The 20,225-nt window shown below is 35.3% G+C and overlaps 2 long non-coding RNA genes across 3 annotated transcripts; both read left to right on the top strand.

Moving 5' to 3' along the window:
* The first annotated feature begins 484 nt into the window (after positions 1-484).
* LOC149677286 (uncharacterized) lies at positions 485-1,013 on the top strand. The gene is made up of 2 exons (XR_016366407.1): positions 485-558; positions 627-1,013. It is a non-coding gene; the product is annotated as an uncharacterized LOC149677286 (long non-coding RNA).
* A 17,621-nt stretch (positions 1,014-18,634) lies between these two features.
* LOC149677285 (uncharacterized) lies at positions 18,635-19,846 on the top strand. Of its 2 annotated transcripts, none has more exons than XR_016366359.1 (3): positions 18,635-19,062; positions 19,293-19,354; positions 19,420-19,846. It is a non-coding gene; the product is annotated as an uncharacterized LOC149677285 (long non-coding RNA). The 2 variants fall into 2 exon arrangements; XR_016366360.1 differs by having other exon boundaries at positions 18,640-19,062; positions 19,424-19,846.
* The last annotated feature ends 379 nt before the right edge of the window (positions 19,847-20,225 follow it).

The following is a 20,225-nucleotide window of genomic DNA, read 5'->3' as shown; positions in this document are numbered from 1 at the left end:
ACAACGACTGGGCTGAACGAGTTTTGATTCTGCTAAAAAGCTGCAACAAAACGCAAGTTTCGCGGATTGAAATATTCACCACAATAAATTAAATTTGATTCCTCTTTCAGAATAAATGTTCAAACGCCTGAAGATGGTGTAGGGATGAATCCAGATAAGGAACTTAAACTTTTAACAGACGAATTAAGTATTAAAGTTTAAAGTTTAAAGTTCAGCTAGCTAATTGGACCAAGTCATCTTGCGACTTATTGCCACTTATCTAACGCCTTTACAATGCATAGAGAGGGGGGGGGTATTTTCAAATGAACCTTCGAAATAGTCAAATAGAATATAGACATCGGCAAACATCCACTTCAAGTTATTTGAAAATTTAATGTAATTTTCATTAAAATACAGGGATACGATTGTATCGTAACAAACCAATATGCATCGTGGGAACGTTTCCAAAAAGTGCAGTACACGGCACCCTTTTACCTTGATGAAGTGAAGCTAGTTTCTATGAATCCAAAGGAAAAACCATTAGGACTGGTTTCAAAGCTATTTGTCATGGACGATGTCGTAAGTTTCGTTAGTTCTCGAGAGTGAAAATTTTGCGAATAAAGTTCATACGATTTAATTAATTTCAGGCTGTATTTATAACTCTAATTATTCTAATCGGAGTAGTAGCCACTCTGTATTTGAAGGAGAAAACCGAAAGAATAAAGAGATCGAAAGACGCTTTACGTGAACAACTTGACCTTGCTTTCAAATTGTCACCTGTTATTCTATTGAAAGGTAACAGTCGAGTATTAAGAATGGTTCATTAATATATTCGAGTAGATCATTCATACAAGTTTAGAGGGTTTATTCTTGGAATTATTTCTATATATAAAACCAAAAACACGATAAGAGACTAGACGCTAGGTGCTATAGCATTGGTAATAGATCCTGGCACTAGTGAACAAATTTGAGGATTTTATGCCGCTTCCATCGCCCCTACACTAGAGAGAAAAATATTGGTTGAGTTCCAAAAAAATTTCTTACCCCCTTCCCCTCAACCTAAAGCGGGTGCTTCAATCTAGTTCGGCCGTCTACCGCCGCGAGCATCTTACGTTTAGGAGGGAAAATTCAGAAACCGTTACCAGAGGGCCAACTGTTGGTGTGTTATCAAGAATATTCGCTTTAGCCAAGAGAAGAATTTGGTAACCTCGATACTTCTAGTCCCTTATCTTACTCAACAAACGAAGACAAGACAATAGTAGTAGGCCATTAAAAAAGATATGGCACAAAATTCTCTTTCATTTAGCCCCCATACACAATGACGAAACTATATCTGCTATAGCAGACCAATGGAAATATCTACGCCCAAAATAACGGATACCGTTTACAGATGCCCTGATAAATCCAGTGACCACTTTGGGTAGCCTCGCTTTTGGAACATGGCTCTTGGTTTGTTTTTTCTTGACAAATGGCTTGCTTTGTTTCCAAAAGTCGAATATCCCCATCGAATACACTACTCTGGATGACATGAAGGATGTTGCAGCTAATCCCAAAGTCATTCCAATTGTGTATTACGGAACTCCAATGTATTTCATGTTTCAAGTAAGTGAATCATAGTTTACGGTCGACCGGTCGACTATAGTTTTTTGAAAGCGTAAATCTGAGTGGGTGTGAATTTGAATCAATCCAAAACGTCCAAGTCAGTAAAGATGAAGCCAAGAAGGAACTAGAACAATGAAGTTTTATAAAATGTCTGACTATGACACTCGTTATGATCTGGAAGGGTTGATATTTCAGAGACACATAACGTTTACAGGTTTTCGCAAAGTCTGACCTTGTTATGCGCAGTAGTTTGAATAGAAAAATTTCTATCAAGGTCAAAGGTTCACCATAAGCAGACCAAGACTTTGACCTATAAAGTAAAACCCAGATTGGGTACGTTTAGACTCTTCTAGAAGCACATATAGAAGGAGAGGACAACGATATGCTGGGTTTACAATTTCAAGTCGTTAAGTGCAATGGGGAAAAAATGTGAGGTCTCTCTACTGCGCAACTCGGCATTTGACTTCATGTTCTTGCATTAATTTTCGACTGCCATTTTCAAAAATATCGGCGGACTTAAACTACACAAAAATGTATACCCAGGTGTAGAAGTTTAAAAATTTTCTACTTCGCCTTAGATTTCATCAGACCCAAATATGAAAGCAATTTACAAAAGAGCAGAAACTATGAACAGCATATTTATGACTGCATTGGAGGCTATTGAAAGAACACCGGAGGTGATAATCGACACGGAATTCGTATTTCTCCTACCGTTCGCGTATTATTACAATTTTGACATCCACTATCTCATTGAACACTTCAAAGAGCAGAAAGATTACCTTTATATGTCAAAGAACAGCGTCTACAACTCACTGACTGTAATGCCATTCCGTTGGGGATTCTCAAAGTGGTGCATGGAAAAGATAAATGTTGGGTATGCATTGCTAAAGAACTGTTCATTTGTAATGCTTTTTTGAGGACCGTCTGAGCAGAAACTTTGCTACGTTAATTTATATTTTCCTTACAGACTCTACCGAACATTTGAAACCAAATCACACGAAATCAAAAGCATCAAGGCTAAATACACTTGGGACAGTTTTCAATGGGTGAAACCGGAAGACGAGGAATATTTTACTAAAGTAAAAGACTTTTATCTACCGGCGGGCATCATTGTTATTGGATCAATCGCATCAACAATCGTCGCTATGTTAGAAGTCTTAACATCGATTTTCTAATAATCAATTTGATACTGTTTATTTTCTTTATTCTTGAAAAATTATGATTGATAGTTTAAAATTTACTAAAATTTATTTTGTTACTGTACATACGTTAACCAATTAGCTATTCTGAAATTCGCGGAATAGGGCTATTATTATTTAGTTTGATCAAGAAGCGATATCTGGTTTATTAGGGAGAAGGTCTAAATTCCCCACATTTCTAGCTTTATCTCCAGGTCAAACGCAGGTCCGGAGTTAATTCCCGCTTCAAAATTTAAACCAGCATCTCATTGGTTCTTGTAAACTCACGTCAGCGCGACGCGAATGACGAAAATCACGTATTTTCCGACTGAGGAGAGGCGAATAGTCTGACCTTCTTTTTCGCCCCCCCCCTTGTTTTCTGAAAGGGGGACTGGGACTATAGCGCGCGAATACTTAGGAATCTTATAACTTCTCCCTAGTAAACTATATATCGCTTCTTGGTTTGATAATATTTTATGCTGTGTTGCCGATTGTTAATTATACATTTATTTAAATTAACCAATTAGCTTTTCTAAAAATCGGCTCAAATTTCTTCGTGGCTTTATAGATGGATATGTTTCGCTACCGAACTAGTACATCGCAGTTAATCTTAAATTTTTAATAAATTAGATTTTACCTATTTACTATTAATACAACTAACACAAAATAATTACACACCGTAATTATTCTGCTTGATATTAATTCAATCTTAACAATTGTTAGTAATAAAACTGTTTTTGAACACAAAGAACTTAAAAGTATAAGTGGACAAAAGAATTGTCTGAAGTTAAAGAAAATCCCATAAATGGTTTTCAAGGAACGAACTTTCCCGTGATATTTTAAGGAAAAATATAAATCTCTTCGTCAAAATCTGTGAAACACCATTTGCAACTTCAAATTTTATAAAATAACCTTAAAAAATAATTTGTTTAAAATTTTCACCACATATTAATAACCCAGTTGAATTTTGCATTACGCATCTTGCTAACGTTTCCAAAAACTGCAGTATGCGGCAGGCCTTTACATTGATGAAGTAAGACTTGCGTTAAGTGATTTAGGTATTAAAACAAGTACCACATACATTCAACGATAAAGCCTTTTCGCTGTTGTTAGTATTTGGTCCAAAATTGATTAATCACGAAGTTTGCATGTCTTTAATATAATATAGCTCTACATACGCATTAAACTTGGTCATTATCAGATACGACACCTGAAATGTTACGCAGAGTACTTGTAAAATGCGTATTAATTGGTTAATCTTGAGGTTTGGCAAGTTTCGGAAAGTAGCTTATACTTGAAAGTTGTGTAATTTTTCCTTCTATTTTTTTACGAGTATACCTTATAGAGATAGTAGTATATAAATCGATCAATAATGCTTTGATGGAAACAATTTTATCCAAAAGAATTTGAAAAACATCTTTCATTTATCAATTTCTAATGATTTTGGAAATATCTATTTCAATATTCACGGTTTAAATTTTCACCAAGAAATGTTTAAGGAAAGCGCACTGTTATGCCAGTTTCAATAGATATTTGCTACTAGAATGCGAGATTCATAACATAATCGCGAAATCAAAGGGCTGGCTTTGTGCAAATTTAAATATCAATTTTGAAATAAAAAATTGTTAGAACCAATATTGATTTTTTCCAATTATTTAGAGCTATCAAAATATCATAGTAGTCGAAATTAGCTACGAACCCTTTAACGATTTCTTCAAAGAAGACTAATGGTATGGAAAAATATAAGCAAAACTTAATCATTAGATAATTTAGTGAAGGGCCTTCGTATTCTTACTGCACACACAAAAACTCAGTGTAGCAAAAAGTAGTTGCCCTCGCTTTAAGTGCTTGAAACCCAAAAGATTGGGTTGATATTTGCAAAGACAAGTTATTTACGGAGATCAATTTTTTACGCAAATGTATGATAACTTGAACATGGTAAGTCGATAAGCAATAAGTGGCATAAGAGGAAAATTATGCAAGTTGATGTAAGTTTAAAGCTCCTAAGTGAACCAGACTCTTTCTTTTCATCATGTTCAAAACGTGTGTGATAATTTGGTGCTATCTGGTGAATAATGGATGAAATGGAATAAGAGTAATGTTACCAGATGTAAAGCATTTAAAGAACACAAGTGTTTTGTCAAAAAATATGCTAAAACGTCTTTCGTCTGAAACAATTCAACATGATCACAAAGTCAAACGGCAGGCTACGTGCGGTTGTGCTGTGTCTATATAGTTAACCAATTTCGAAATATTTCAAAATTTAAAAACAGGAAACAGGGTGGGACTAATTGTCTACTAATTACTGATTGGTCAACCTTGACGAAAAAGCCACAACACGCTTTTTTGCTTGTATCTTCTTAGACGGAAACATGATTTTCAAATGCAATGTTAATTTTTCATATGCCCGAATGAAATAGAAAAATGTCTTAGCCTATCATATGCATGGAAATGTAACCTCGAAGGAAACAAGACGTATCTTTATATTAGGCATGATCGTCTTGTTGTACTTACTCCAGAGGCACAAATGATTTAGACCGTGACCTTTTGTTATCTCTAACAGTGGGTAGTGGTCATATAATCCCTTACCCAAGATGTGCGTTAGATTCTTTTCACTTATTGGGCCTTTCTTTGAGGAGCTTTAAACCCCCCCCCCCAACAAATTTCAAAGTTAGCCTCCTCAAAGTATTCCGTAAACCCTACCGAAAATTTGCTCGTAGCCCGCTAAAATTCTGTAGCAATAAAGTGATAAGTTAGATCAGTTTCATCTTTGAAGAGACGAATTTCAATAACAAAAGTAGTGGGGACTAAAAGCAAACAAAAACTAAACTTAATAAGACGAGTGAAATTCTTTCATCCAAGTGTCAATAACTCGGTTCCGTACTATTTATCAAAAGAAGTTTGTATATCTTTAAAATACGAATAATTTCACGTTGACACAAATTTTTGGATAGTTTAGGTCTACACATGTTTCAATGAACCTTTTCTTTCTATTATTACATTTTAACATTCAAATATTCTCAGTGTTTACTTCCATTAACAGTAGAAGGCCATTACGCGCGCTTAGCCAAAACTCATTTGTGATGAATTTTAGGAGTAAAGTTTTTGGTCCTATATCAGCTCAGCACTATGCATTCATAGATTTATTACCAAAACTGTAAACAGTATTTCGTGCTCTCCGCCTCCAATATCGATATAACGAAACAGATTTTTTCCATTAATATTGGAACAGTTTCTGAAATCGGAATAATAATTTAACTCTAATCCAAAGTATTTATAGGTTCACTTAGGGGCATAGCGTTGCACAGCATCCATACTCCCTTCTCTTTGGCTAGAAAAAACGCGCTTCAAACAATCAGAGTCAACACGAATTTATTGGGAGAACTATAAATAAAATCTGTTGAACTTTAAACATGAACTCAAGCCAAGACGAAAATATCGCCACTGTTCAAGTAGTTCCGGTATAAACTAATTTTTATATGGTATCCTAGTGAGAATCTAAATGAACACCTTTATTTTTCAAGTTATTGCAAGACACGATACCAATATACAACGACTGGGCTGAACGAGTTTTGTTTCTGCTAAGAAGCTGCAACAAAACGCAAGTTTTCAGGATCGAAATATTCAACACAATATAATAATATTGAATTTCTTTCAGAGTAAATGTTAAAACACCTGAGGATGAAGTGGGAATGGACCCAGACGCTGAACTTAAACTTTTGACCGAAAAATTAAGTGATTTTAAATGAACCTTAGTAATAGTCTAATACAATGTAGACCTAGATAAATGCCCACATCTATTTCTTTGACAGATTAATGTAATTTTCTTTAAAATACAGGGATACGATTGTGTCGTAGCGAGCCAATACGCATCGTGGGAACGTTTCGAAAAAGTGCAATTCACAGCACCCTTCTACATTGATGAAGTGAAGCTAGTTTCGATGAATCCAAAAGAAAAACCATTAGGACTAGTTTCAAAGCTATTTGTCATGGATGATATCGTGAGTTTCATTAGCTCTCGAAAGTGAAGATTTAGCACATAAAATTCTAATGCTTTTCTTAATTTCAGGTTGTAGGAATCACTCTAATTGTACTAATCGGTGTAGTAGCCACTCTGTATCTGAACGAGAAAAACACCAAAATCAAGAGAATGAAAGACGCTTTACGTAAACAACTTGACTTTGCTTTCAAATTGTCACCGGCTATTCTATTGAAAGGTAACAGTAGAGGAATAAAATGAGCCAGAACTAACTAAATTCTTGCAAACTCTGATAAATCCAAGTACTAAATTGGGTACACTCGCACTAACAACATGGGTCTTGATTTGTTTCTTCCTGACAAATGGCTTGCTTTGTTTTCAAAAGTCGAATATCCCCATCGAATACACTACTCTGGATGACATGAAGGATGTTGGAGCTAACCCCAAAGTCATTCCAATTGTGTATTACGGAACTCCAATGTATTACATGTTTCAAGTAAGTGAATCATAGTTTACAGTCGACTGGTCGAATCTGCCTGGGTGTGAATATGAATGATTCCAAAACTTCTTGGGTCAGTAAAGATCAAGCCAAGAAGGAACTCGAACGATGATTTTCATAAGATGTCTGACTCTGACACTCGTTGCTATCTGACAAGGTTGATATTTCAGAGACAATAAAAGGTTTTCGCAAAGTCAGACACTCGCTATAGAGACAAGAGCAACACAAAAGTGTAGAGAGATCAGGAGGAGAGTCTGAAATTATATGCATATGACACGTTTTACGCGCAGTAGTTAGAATAGAAATATTTCTATTAAGGCCAAAGATCCAGTATAAGCAGACCAAGACTTTTTCCTCGAGAGAATGCGCAGAGACTGTTATTTATTAAACCCCTTTTATGTCGCGAGGGTTGTTTAGCCCCTTTTTTACATCGAAAAGGTCTATAAGAGAAGTAGCATTGCGAAGCATAGGAAAAATGGGCGTTTCTGAGTCCAACTTCGGTAAGCACCAGTTTCCAAGACAAAAACAGATTGAAAGAAAAATCAATATAGAACTTTTAAATACATTAAGAGTGTCTAGGCATTAAACTCCAAGTGCCATTTTCTAAGAGGAGAGAAAATGAAACTATAAAAATTTTACCTATCCAGGTATGGAAGTTCAAAAATTTTAAACTTTTTCATAGATTTCTGCCGACCCAAATATGAAGGAAATTTACAATAGAGCAAAAACAATGAATAGCATATTAATGAATGCAATGGAGGCGCTTGAAAGAACACCGGAGTTGATTTTAGATGCGGAATTTGTTTTGCCTTTACCGTTCCCGTATTATTACAATTTTGAGGTGACCCTGCTCATTGAAAAATTCCAAGCAAAGAAGGATTACCTCTATATGTCGAAGGACAGCGTCTACAACTCACTTACTGTAATGCCATTTCGTTGGGGATTCTCAAAGCAGTGTATGGAAAAGATCAATGTTGGGTATGTATTGCTAACTAGCTGTTACCCGCGTCGTCGTAATTAGAACTTCCATCAAAATGATATAAAGAACGGGTAGATTTTACTGATGACTAATAATTTTGTAGCACGCTAGGAGCGGAGGCACTCGGCGTTGCCCGTCAGCCCGTCAGGACATTTTTTTATTACTTTTCACGCGGAAATTTCTCCATAAAGAAGGGTTTTTAAGTTTTTGGCCGCCATTTAAAAAAATGGCAACAAATCGAACCCAAAAGACTATTCAGCCCGTCCATAGGTTAAAGGAAACCAGCGTACTAAATATTTGTGAAATCGGTGGAAACGCGCGGACTTTGTTGCATAGTGAAGATTTTTTACATTTCTGGGCGCCAATTTTTAAGATGGCCGCGGATTGGAAAAATCTTTCTTAGTACGTGCCTACTACTTATGAGTAACATTCCTGCAAATTTTCAGCCTTCCAGGGCAAGCGGTTTGGGCTGGGTGTTGATTATCAGTCAGTCTGTCAGGACTTTGATTTATATAGACATAGATCAACTGTTCAGAAGTGATGCTATAACCAGAAGTATATAATACTTCTCTTCGATGAAAGTGTACCACAAAGCGTTGTAATTGTAACATGACTCTTCCCAACATCCCTTAACATTTGGAGCGAGGTCACTAAACTGAATCATATTTGCGATAAATATTTCCCTCATCATTACTCTGTTAGTGCTTAACTATTTGCAGTAAGGCACGCTTGTGGATTTTTATCTCACGTCAAGACGAGGTTTGTGGGTTGATTTCTAAAGTTTAGTACCAAACAGTTATAGAATTCACCCCTCGACGCGATGTCCATCTGAAGTGCGACGAACAGAAGAGCGAACAAAATGGGCTCCTCGCCTGGGAAGAATCATGTTACATAATTCAAGTAGTAAAACAATACAGAGTGCCATCCTTCCTCTGTTATAACTTACTGATTTTCAGAGGACTGTACTTAGCAGAAATTTAGATACATTAATATCTCTTTTCTTTATAGACTCTACCGAACATTTGAAACCAAATCATACGAAATTAAAAGCATCAAGGCTAAATACACTTGGGACAGTTTCCAGTGGGCGAAACCAGAAGAGGAGGAAGATTTTATTGAACTAAAAGAGTTCTATCTGCCGGCGGGCATCATTGTTATTGGATCAATAGCATCAACAATCGTCGCTATATTGGAAGTCTTAACATCGGCTTAGTAATATTCTAATTGATATTGTTAGACCTATATGATGTGTTGCCGAAAATTATGATTGTTAGTCGCAATTGCTAATTATACATTTATTAAAATTTATTTTGTTACTGTATACATGTTAAACAATTAGCTATACTAAAATTGGCACTAATTTCTTCGCTGCTTTATAGCTGAAAGTGTTTTACTGCCGAACTATTTAATCGCAATTGATCTGAGCTTGTTAGAACTTTTGTTCATTCCTTATTTTTTATTATTATTAACACAACAAACCCTCTTATTATTGTACATTGATATTAACTTAATTACTCCTAACTATTGTTTTTAATAAGAACTGTTTTGAAGACAAATAATTGAAATGGGTATGATTACGAAAGAAAAAGAATTGGCTTGAGTTAAAGAAAATCCCGTGAATTGCCTTCAAGGAACGAACATTCCCTGTTATTTTAAGGAAAATTATCCATTTACTCTGAAAGAAATGCAATACTATTATATTATGTTGAATATTTCCATCCTGAAAACTTGCGTTTTGTTGCAGCTTCTTAGCAGAAACAAAACTCGTTCAGCCTAGTCGTTGTATATTGGTATCGTGTCTTGCATTAACTTTAAAAATAAAGGTGTTCATTTAGCTAGCACTAGGATACCACATAAAAATCAGTTTATACCGGAACTACTTGAACAGTGGCGATATTTTCGTCTTTGCTAGAATTCATGTTCAAAGTTTTAAACAGATTTTTCTTATAGTTCTCCCTATAAAGTCCTGTTGACAATGATTGTTTGAAGGTTTTTTTTGGGGGGGGGGGTTCCCATTCAACCGAATCTCATTGGACAGAATCACATTCGACAGAAAATGTTTGGCTAGAATTTCAAAATCTAGCCCAACGGCGGGTTTCAATTGAGTTGGAATATTTTATAACATTTTTAAAGTCAGTATAGGTTAGGTTTGGCTGTAATTGGTTTATTGATAGGTTATGGGTTAGGTTAGTAATATTTTATAAATCATTTAACTATGGTACGCCTTTTCCAAAATATTGATGTTTAGCTTCATTGACTTCTCAAATAATATGCCTTTTCCAAAACATTACTTTTATGTTAGGTTAGGTTTGGGTTGATTAAGTTAGGTTAGTAATATTTTATAAATCATTTAACTATGGTACGCCTTTTCCAAAATATTCATGTTTAGCTTCATTGACTTCTCAAATAATATGCCTTTTCCAAAACATTACTGTTATGTTAGGTTAGGTTTGGTTAAGTTAGGTTAGTAAAATTTTATAAATCATTTAACTATGGTACGCCTTTTCCAAAATTTTTGATGTTTAGCTTCATTGACTTCTCAAATAATACGCCTTTTCCAAAACATTACTGTTATGTTATGTTATGTTAGGCTTAGTTTGGTTAAGTTAGGTTAATAATATTTTATAAATCACTAGCTGTTACCCGCGGCGTCGCTCGCGTGTATAAAGAATGGGTAGATTTTACTGATGACTGATATTTTTGTAGCACCCTATAGGGGCGAGGGCACTCGGCGTTGCCCGTCAGCCCGTCGGGACATTTTTTATTATTTTTCACGTGGACATTATTCTATAAAGAAGGGTTTTGAGTTTTTGGCCGCCATTTAAAAATATGGCAACAAATCGAACCCGAAAGACCATTCAACCCGCCTATAGGTCAAAGGAAACCAGTGTACTAAATATTTTCGAAATCGTTTGAAACGCGCGGACTCTGTTGCATAGAGAAGATTTTTTTACATTTCTGGTCGCCATTTTTTATGATGGCGGCGGATTGGAAAAATCTTTCTAAGTACGCGCCTACTACTTATGAGTAACGTTCCTGCAAATTTTCAGCCTTCTAGGGCAAGCGGTTTGGGCCGGGCGTTGATTATCAGTCAGTCAGTCTGTCAGTCAGTCAGTCAGTCAGTCAGGACTTTGATTTATATAGATATAGATTTAACTATGCTACGCCTTTTCCAAAATATTTATGTTTAGCTTCATTGACTTCTCAAATAATATGCCTTTTCCAAAACATTACTGTTATGTTAGGTTTGGTTAGGTTTATTGTAAGCTGTGTATTATAGTTATTCTGATTTCAGAAACTGTTCCAACATTAATAGAAAAAATCTCTTTTGTTATATCGATATTCGAGGGGGAGAACACGAAATAGTGGTTACAGGTTTGGTAATAAATCCATTAATGCATAGCGCTGAGCTGATATAGAAGAACCACAAACTATTAGTGATGCCACGAATATTCGGTTACTATTCGGTATTCGGCCTATTCGGCCATTTTTTTCGTATTCGGTATTCGGCCGAATATTTCGTAATATTCGGCCGAATTCCGAATCTCCAATCATGAAGGAAAAAAACGGAAAAATTACTCAAAAATTATTTATTTCAATAACAATTTTTACTTTAATATTTATAATCCACCAGTGGTTAGTTGTGATGAATATAAAAAAGCATATAGTGACACGATCTACTCGCAAATGAACCAAAAAACCTAAAGACGCTATAGACGGGTCCTATAGTGTTAAAGAGAGCGCGTTGAAAAATCGTAACTTCCCCCTTTTCATTCCCTCCTTCCCGAGTTTATCACCAACGTTGAAAGCTTCCGCGCAGGCGCGCTGTAGCAGAGGCGGTAGAGAGCGGATCTAAACAGTGTATCCCTCTCTCTGCTTGCGCGCCAATATTGCGCAGAGCAGTATTCGCGTTACAGCTAGTGCCGAGAGGAGAGGAGAGTTTTCCCACGTGACCCTACATTTCGCATAGCCGTCTGCCTATTCACCTCACCATTCCATACCCTTCTTCTTCCATGTTGAGACCTGTTCCATTGCCGTCCGTGCGGGGGATGTACGTATTTCGCGGAACGGGTTACAGCTCATAACCGGTTTCGCGCGAGTTGCACATATCTTACGCCCGAATATTCGGTGGCCGAATATTCGGTGCTTCGGCCGAGAGCATGGCCGAATATTCGGTATTCGGTATTCGGCAAAATCAATATTCGCGGCATCACTACAAACTATAGTCCTAAACTTCATTAAAAAATTCACAAAAGGGTCTGGCGAAGCGCGCGTAATGGCTTTCTACTGTTTATGGAAGTAAACACTGAGAAAACATTTGAATGTTAAAACACAATAATAGAAAGATAAGGGTAGCCACATTTTCCCCCTTCAACATTGATTTACGTTCCGTACTAAGCTTGTCAAATTATTGTTTTTGCTTCGCAAGCAGCCATTTATTTCTAGCTTTAGTCAGGTTAAATGGTTATGCAGTAACGTTGCTAGGGTTTGAAATTTGGGTCTTAATCTGGGCAAAGAATTTGAAAGTTGTTATAGGAAATTAATAACAAAATTTTGCATAATTGGTTCATTATAACTATCAAAAATTTGTCTCAACGTGAAATTATTCGTCTTTTAAAAATATACAAACTTTTATTGATAAAGAGTACGGAGCCGAGTTATTGACTATGAGACAATTGTGGATGGAAGACTTTCATTCGTCGTAAGTTTAGTTTTCGTTTGCTTTTAGTCACCACTACTGTTTGATATTGAAATTCATCTCTACAAAGATGAAACTTAACGGACTTATCATCATAATTTTATACACTATATTGCTACAGAATTTTAGGGGGCTACGAGCAATATTTTGGTAGGGTTTACGCATTATTTTGAGGAGGCTAACTTTGAAATTTTACAGGGGGGCTAGAATGGTTCGGCTGCGTTTTCCGAATTACTAACCATTAAGCCTGACTTTCCCGGTGACGTTGTTCAATGAAATATAATATGGCATTCCTAAGTCATTGGCAATAGCATTCTGTAATACTCGAGTACGGGATATGGGGTTTGTATGCTACGCACAGGGTAAAACTCATGTATTTCAAGCCTTTAAAGTGAAAAGAATCCAACGCACGTCTTGGGTAAGGGATAATATAACCACTCCCCTGTTGGAGATAACAAAAGATCATGGTGTAAATCATTTGTGCCATTTAATGGAAAACCTCTGGGGGGAAATACAACAAGATGATCATGCCTAATATAATGATACGTCTTGCTACCTTCGTGGTTCCATTTCCATGCATATGATAGGCTAAGACTTTTTTTTCTATTTCATTCGGGCATATGAAGAATTAACATTGCATTTGAAAATCATGTTTCCATCTAAGAAGATACAAGCAAAAAAGTTTAAAACAACACACTGCGCGTGTCTAGGTTACCAATTACAGCAGCTGCCTCACACCAATACGTAATTATCCGCTGCACAGAGACTCTTTTCTTATTGTACCCTTCATGTCAGACATACCTACAAAGCATGGGACATTGGTTCAGACTTCCGAAGGTTCATTTGGATCACTTGTACCCCAGCAAGCGCTTGTAAAAAATTAGTCCCACCCTGTTTTCTGTTTTTAAATTTTGAAATATCTCGAAATTGGTTAACTATATAGACACAGCACAACCACACTTAGCCCGCCGTTTGACTTTGTGATCATGTTGAATTGTTTCAGACTCGAAAAAGAAATAGAAGGAAAATTACGTATTTTTCAAGTACGCTACTTTCCCAAACTTGCGAAACCTCAAGATTAACCAATAAATACGCTTTTTTCTAGTACACCGAGTAACATTTCAAGTTGAATATGTATGTACGGCTATATTATATTAAAGACATGCAAACTTCGAGATTAAATCAAATTTGGACCAAATACTAACAACAGCGAAAATGCTTTTTCGTTGAATGTATAGCGTACTTGTTTTCCTAAATCACTTAACGCAAGCAGGTAAGATTTAATTATAGAAATAGGAATGGAGAACAGAGTAATCTGGGCGCGCGTCAAAGTCCCGGACCCACTTCCCGGCGGGAGAGGGGTATGAAAGAGGAGGCGGGTCATAGTGACAGAGATATATACATATATTGGAAGTCTTATTATCGGCTTAGTAATATTCTAATTCTATGAGAGCGATAGCTCTCTTAGATAAGACCTCATACCGACTTCAATGTATAAGGATGGTTTTTTGATTGGTTATAACTTTTTTTGTATCGTATTAACTGCTTTGAAAAAATTCCACAGAACTACAATTCGGGCCCTCAATATGTGGTTAAAATTTCAAAAAGATCCACTCTTTAGTTTATTTTATAAAAAATAAAGTTGCTAAGGGTGGTTTTCATTTGCATAAATTTGTCAGTGTTTTTGGTGAAAAAGTTAAATCTTCCCATAGAAATAACATGGAGTTTTTTTCAAATTTAGCCATTTTGTGGCCACCTTTTTGACATGAAATATTCGTTTGTTACGTTTGGGAACGGTTTTATATCAAAATTTAAACCTTTTTCTAGGACCATTTTTAAGGTTTTTGAGAAAAACTAATTTTAAGTATGTTTAATTTAAAATTTTAAAAATACCCCAATCTGCGATATTTTAGCATTTATACACTGTTTTATTAGGAAATATCAGCGAGACCAATGTTGGCCTTTTTTAACGTATAGTTGCCTCATAATAATCCGATTGTTCCTTCTTAATGCCTTTTGGTTGGAATGGCCTATCGATAGTGAGATAAGACGGCTTTAATATTGCTGCAGTGACGTTGACGCGGCCGCTACAGCGACGCCATCAAAACACACGGGTCTAAATTGTCGCGGATATAGTCAAATTCAAACTAGCTTAATGGACATTTTAACTTTTCCCTAAAAATTATTCTGGATTACCAATAAAAGATAAATAAACTAGACTCCCAATTAAAGATAAATAAACTAGATTACGAATTTAAATAATTAAAGTACTTTACCAATTAAACGTTCTTAAAATAAATTATCAATTAGAGTTAATTAAACTAGACTACCAATTAGAGGTTATTAAACTAGATTACCAATTAAGGGTTACTAATTAAATTACCAATTAAGGGTTACTAATTAAATTACCAATTAAGGGTTACTAATTAAATTACCAATTAAGGGTTACTAATTAAATTACCAATTAAGGGTAATTAATCTAGATTATCAATTAAGGGTAATTAATGTAGATTATCAATTAAGGGTAATTAATCTAGATTACCAATTAAGGGTAACTAATCTAGATTACCAATTAAGGGTAACTAATCTAGATTACCAATTAAGGGCAACTAATCTAGATTACCAATTAAGGGTAATTAATCTAGATTACCAATTAAGGGTAATTAATCTAGATTACCAATTAAGGGTAATTAAACTAGATTACCGACGACTGGTAATTAAACCAGATTACCGACGACCGGTAATTAAACCAGATTACCGACGACCGGTAATTAAGCTAGATTACCGACGACCGGTAATTAAGCTAGATTACCGACGACCGGTAATTAAGCTAGATTACCGACGACCGGTAATTAAGCTAAATTACCGACGACCGGTAATTAAGCTAGATTACCGACGACCGGTAATTAAGCTAAATTACCGACGACCGGTAATTAAGCTAGATTACCGACGACCGGTAATTAAGCTAGATTAGCGACGACCGGTAATTAAGCTAGATTACCGACGACCGGTAATTAAGCTAGATTACCGACGACCGGTAATTAAGCTAGATTACCGACGACCGGTAATTAAGCTAGATTAACGATGACCGGTAATTAAGCTAGATTACCGACGACCGGTAATTAAGCTAGATTACCGACGACCGGTAATTAAGCTAGATTACCGACGACCGGTAATTAAGCTAGATTACCGACGACCGGTAATTAAGCTAGATTACCGACGACCGGTAATTAAGCTAGATTACCGACGACCGGTAATTAAGCTAGATTACCGACGACCGGTAATTAAGCTAGATTACCGACGACCGGTAATTAAGCTAGATTACCGACGACCGGTAATTAAGCTAGATTACCGACGACCGGTAATTAAGCTAGATTACCGACGACCGGTAATTAAGCTAGATTACCGACGACCGGTAATTAAGCTAGATTAACGACGACCGGTAATTAAGCTAGATTACCGACGACCGGTAATTAAGCTAGATTACCGACGACCGGTAATTAAGCTAGATTACCGACGACCGGTAATTAAGCTAGATTACCGACGACCGGTAATTAAGCTAGATTACCGACGACCGGTAATTAAGCTAGATTACCGACGACCGGTAATTAAGCTAGATTACCGACGACCGGTAATTAAGCTAGATTACCGACGACCGGTAATTAAGCTAGATTAACGACGACTGGAAATTAAGCTAGATTACCGACGACCGGTAATTAAGCTAGATTACCTACGACTGGTAATTACCGATGGACGCGCAACGCCCTAAGACTTTTTCTCCCATATTTTCTAAACAATTTTAATTAATATGAAGACTGAAGTGACAGATATTAATAAAAACTGTCATTGTAGACAAAGACTGGAAAGTGTAAAAGATAAGGTTTGAAAATGAACTGCCTGAAGTAACAGATATTAAAATTTTCACTTTTGAAGACATCATTATAAAACATCAATTATTTTAAAAAATTCTTATCTTACTTTTTTTTCACCAAAATTTCATTTTCGCAAAATATTTTTCAGCAATATTTACCCAAGTATTTTGTCCTCAATAGTAGTTGTCACCTAGAAGGGTGATATGAAGGAAATATATCGCATGCACGGGCCTTGGTAGATATAGGAGGCAATGAAGGAAATATCTCGCATGCACGGGCCTTGGTTGATACAGGAGGCAGTGATAATCTCTCTTTGTACGAGAGGTTTATCTTTAATATTTAAATAAATATAATTATTTTTAATTATATTAATCATCAATTATTAACGTTAATAATAGTTAAATCGTTTAAAATAAAGTTATACCTATTATCATCTCAAACTTTGCTAATATTGACGTTTAAAGTGAAGGGTACCCCTCTTGCCCGCTTTCTTCAAATTTTGGGGTATATATACGATTCGATTCCATTATAATAGTAAGGAAAAAGCGCAATTGCGAAAACCTTTGGTGGCGATCCCACCTTAGGGAGGCTAGACGTTTCTCGTAACCCTAGCTGATCGCCGCGTATATCCTAAAACCAAACGATGATAATGGAGTAGAAGCCAACACTGAGAGAAATTTCTGTAGTTTGAACAGAAGTATTTTACAGTATTGAAATGTAAAAAATATTAACGGAGTTTTTCTGCAGAAATAGAAACACAGTAAAATCGTTTCTACTATTTTACGGAAAACATCTGTATATTTCACTGATTGAACTGGTATTTCTAATTCTAACTGTAAAAATTACACATTCGTTTCTGTAATTTTGGATCCTCAGTTTTGATCGGTGAATTCCACAGAAATGTTTTACAGGGTGACTGCTCGATAGGCATTGCAGGCATTTTCTGTATATTTTACAAAAAATATTTTATAGAAGTATCTGTGAAAAATACAGCTTTACTTATTTGATTGGTAAAACAGATGCATTCTGTAAATTTTGCAAAAAAATTACACAGAATGACTGTTTTGTAGGTATTGCAGATATTTTCTGTACCTTCATGGTATTATCTGTTAGTTTTAGTCCGAAATTGTGAATATGACAGATTTGCGTATTTGATTGGTAAAACAGATGCCGTTTGTAAATTTTACAGATATTGTGCTACCATTACTTTGTTAACGTTACTAGCAAACTGTAAAAACTACAGTTTATTGGCGATTAAACAAGCAAAGTATGTTCTATGTATAATTTTCAGATACGTGTGTTACCGGAAACCTTTAATAATGTTCAAAACTGCAAAAACTAAAAGATTTGATTCTTTAATGTTTCATTCACTTTTTCCCCCAAATTTTACGGTATCTATTTTGGGAAAATTACAGGTAAACCCATATAATTTCTACATTAATTTTGACAGACTATTTTCTGTAATTTTTAATTGCTCCCACTTCTTTAACCAATGGTGAACTCAAAAATAATCGACCTCTGTTTGACAGTAAAAATACTAGACCTAATTTTAAAATAGCTCCTATCATTTATGGTTTAACTAATATATAATTTTCGAGTTGCAAATCTTCAAATTCCACCTTGTCGGTTTATGTGTAATAAATATAGCTTTGTGAACGGGTATAGCTTTTAAATATATAGTCTAAACCCAAAGTTTCGACGAGATGCAAATCAATGCATATAATTGAAGTAACAGGTGAAAAATGCATCATTTTTAGTCAATTTAATTTTTTAACTCATCGTGTAGGGGACTAGACTATACATTTTTGGTTCATGAGATGTTTATATTTAGAGTGCATTTTCTATAAGATTTAGTAAATATTCTACAAATTAGTAAATATTTATATTAGCCCACTTGATGCCGCGAGATAAAATGTAAGAACTTAATAATGCTAAAAAACGAGTGCACGTGGATTCGAGAGAGAGTTCACCGGCCCCCACCTTTAGAATGGAAAATAACCGCAACCCCAGGAGGGGGAAATTCTTTGGAAAAAACTAGGAGGCTCCGCTGGGTCAAGAGAGAGACTTTAACCCTTTTTTGTCACTTCCCTCTGGGCTACAAAGATTCCATTGTGCCCGGTCGAGTTCGGGTTTTTTTGGACAGGTTCGATATCTACGGTCTCCACGCGGGTAATGCAGGTGTGGTTCTTAGAGCTAGAAATGAAACGCGACTTACTGAGTATTATATTACCTCGTTTACCAGCGCCCATTAAGTGAGATTCCACAATTTGAACAAGTAAGTTAAATACATTTCAGCATTCTGTATGATAAATGATCTAGTTATAAAAGGTGAATTTTGCTGTTTATTTTTAATAGAAGACAATTGAAAATCCATAAATCGGTTACTTATCTTTGGAGTTAATTAAACAGTTTTTCTTTAAAAATAAGGAGATAAAGCCTAGATCATTTATATATTGAATTTATTATAGAACCAAAACGCAAATTTATGTTTATGTTTGTTTACAGACTATGATTAATATAGAAATACCACCTTGATTATTGCGTCATAACGAGTGCCAACTAAACAAGTAAGTTATACATATTTGCATTGTTTATATTAAAATAGACCCTAATATTGCAACCCCTTGGCCAGATAGGTTTTTCTTTACTTTTTACGGAAATTCAAATGCCGCTTAAAAAATATCAGCCATTATTGCCTTACATTGGCCCTTAAAGGGAGAATGAAATAGTCAGAACAGGTCAAGTGAAAGTCTAGGAAGCTGAAACCAAAATTTTTTGTCCGTCTTCAAAATGTCGTGAATGATTACACCTAACAACGAGAATTTTACCGTTCTTTGGATTGTATTTCGTTTTAAATATCGAGTATCCAGAAAAAGCGAGCACAGATAAGGAATTAATCCAAAGGTATAAAATCGTCTTTCTCATATTTTCCCCTTATTGTGTATTGAAATCCATGTTAATATAGTTTTTAAAAAGGTAGAAAACCAAAAATCTCACATTGAAAACCTGTTTTTCTGCAAGATTTCTCTTTTTTGGCACTCAAAGTTTGTAGTTAAAAGCTGTTGTTAATTTAATATTAATCATTTAATTATTTTTCCTTTAGATGCACCGCGAAGATTAACCCAGAAAATCGCAAAGGGTGTAAGTCCAAAAATTATGTTTTTGATTAAAAAATATTTTCGAGTTTGGCTGGCTTTGAAGGATTTTAAAGCCATTGTAATTTTTAAAGGTTTGGCCTTTACTTTTATTAAAATTTTGCATATATTAAAAAACCTTTTTTTTTAATTTATAAAATAATGAATCGTTATCAGAGCGAACTCGTTTTCAAAAATGACTTTTACCGAAATTTTCGGATCAATGAATAAGTTCCCACATCACAGGATATAATCAGGCTACAATCGGTATGTCTTTAATTCTTTGGGTGTAATGTTCTTAGAT

The sequence above is a fragment of the Phalangium opilio genome, unplaced genomic scaffold (assembly GCF_054372755.1).
Source record: "Phalangium opilio isolate 3A_F unplaced genomic scaffold, DU_Popi_V2 ptg000043l_1, whole genome shotgun sequence".
Lineage (NCBI taxonomy): Eukaryota > Metazoa > Arthropoda > Arachnida > Opiliones > Phalangiidae > Phalangium > Phalangium opilio.
The sequence above is the reverse complement of the archived record's forward strand: the minus strand, read 5'-3'. Positions and strand labels throughout refer to the sequence as shown.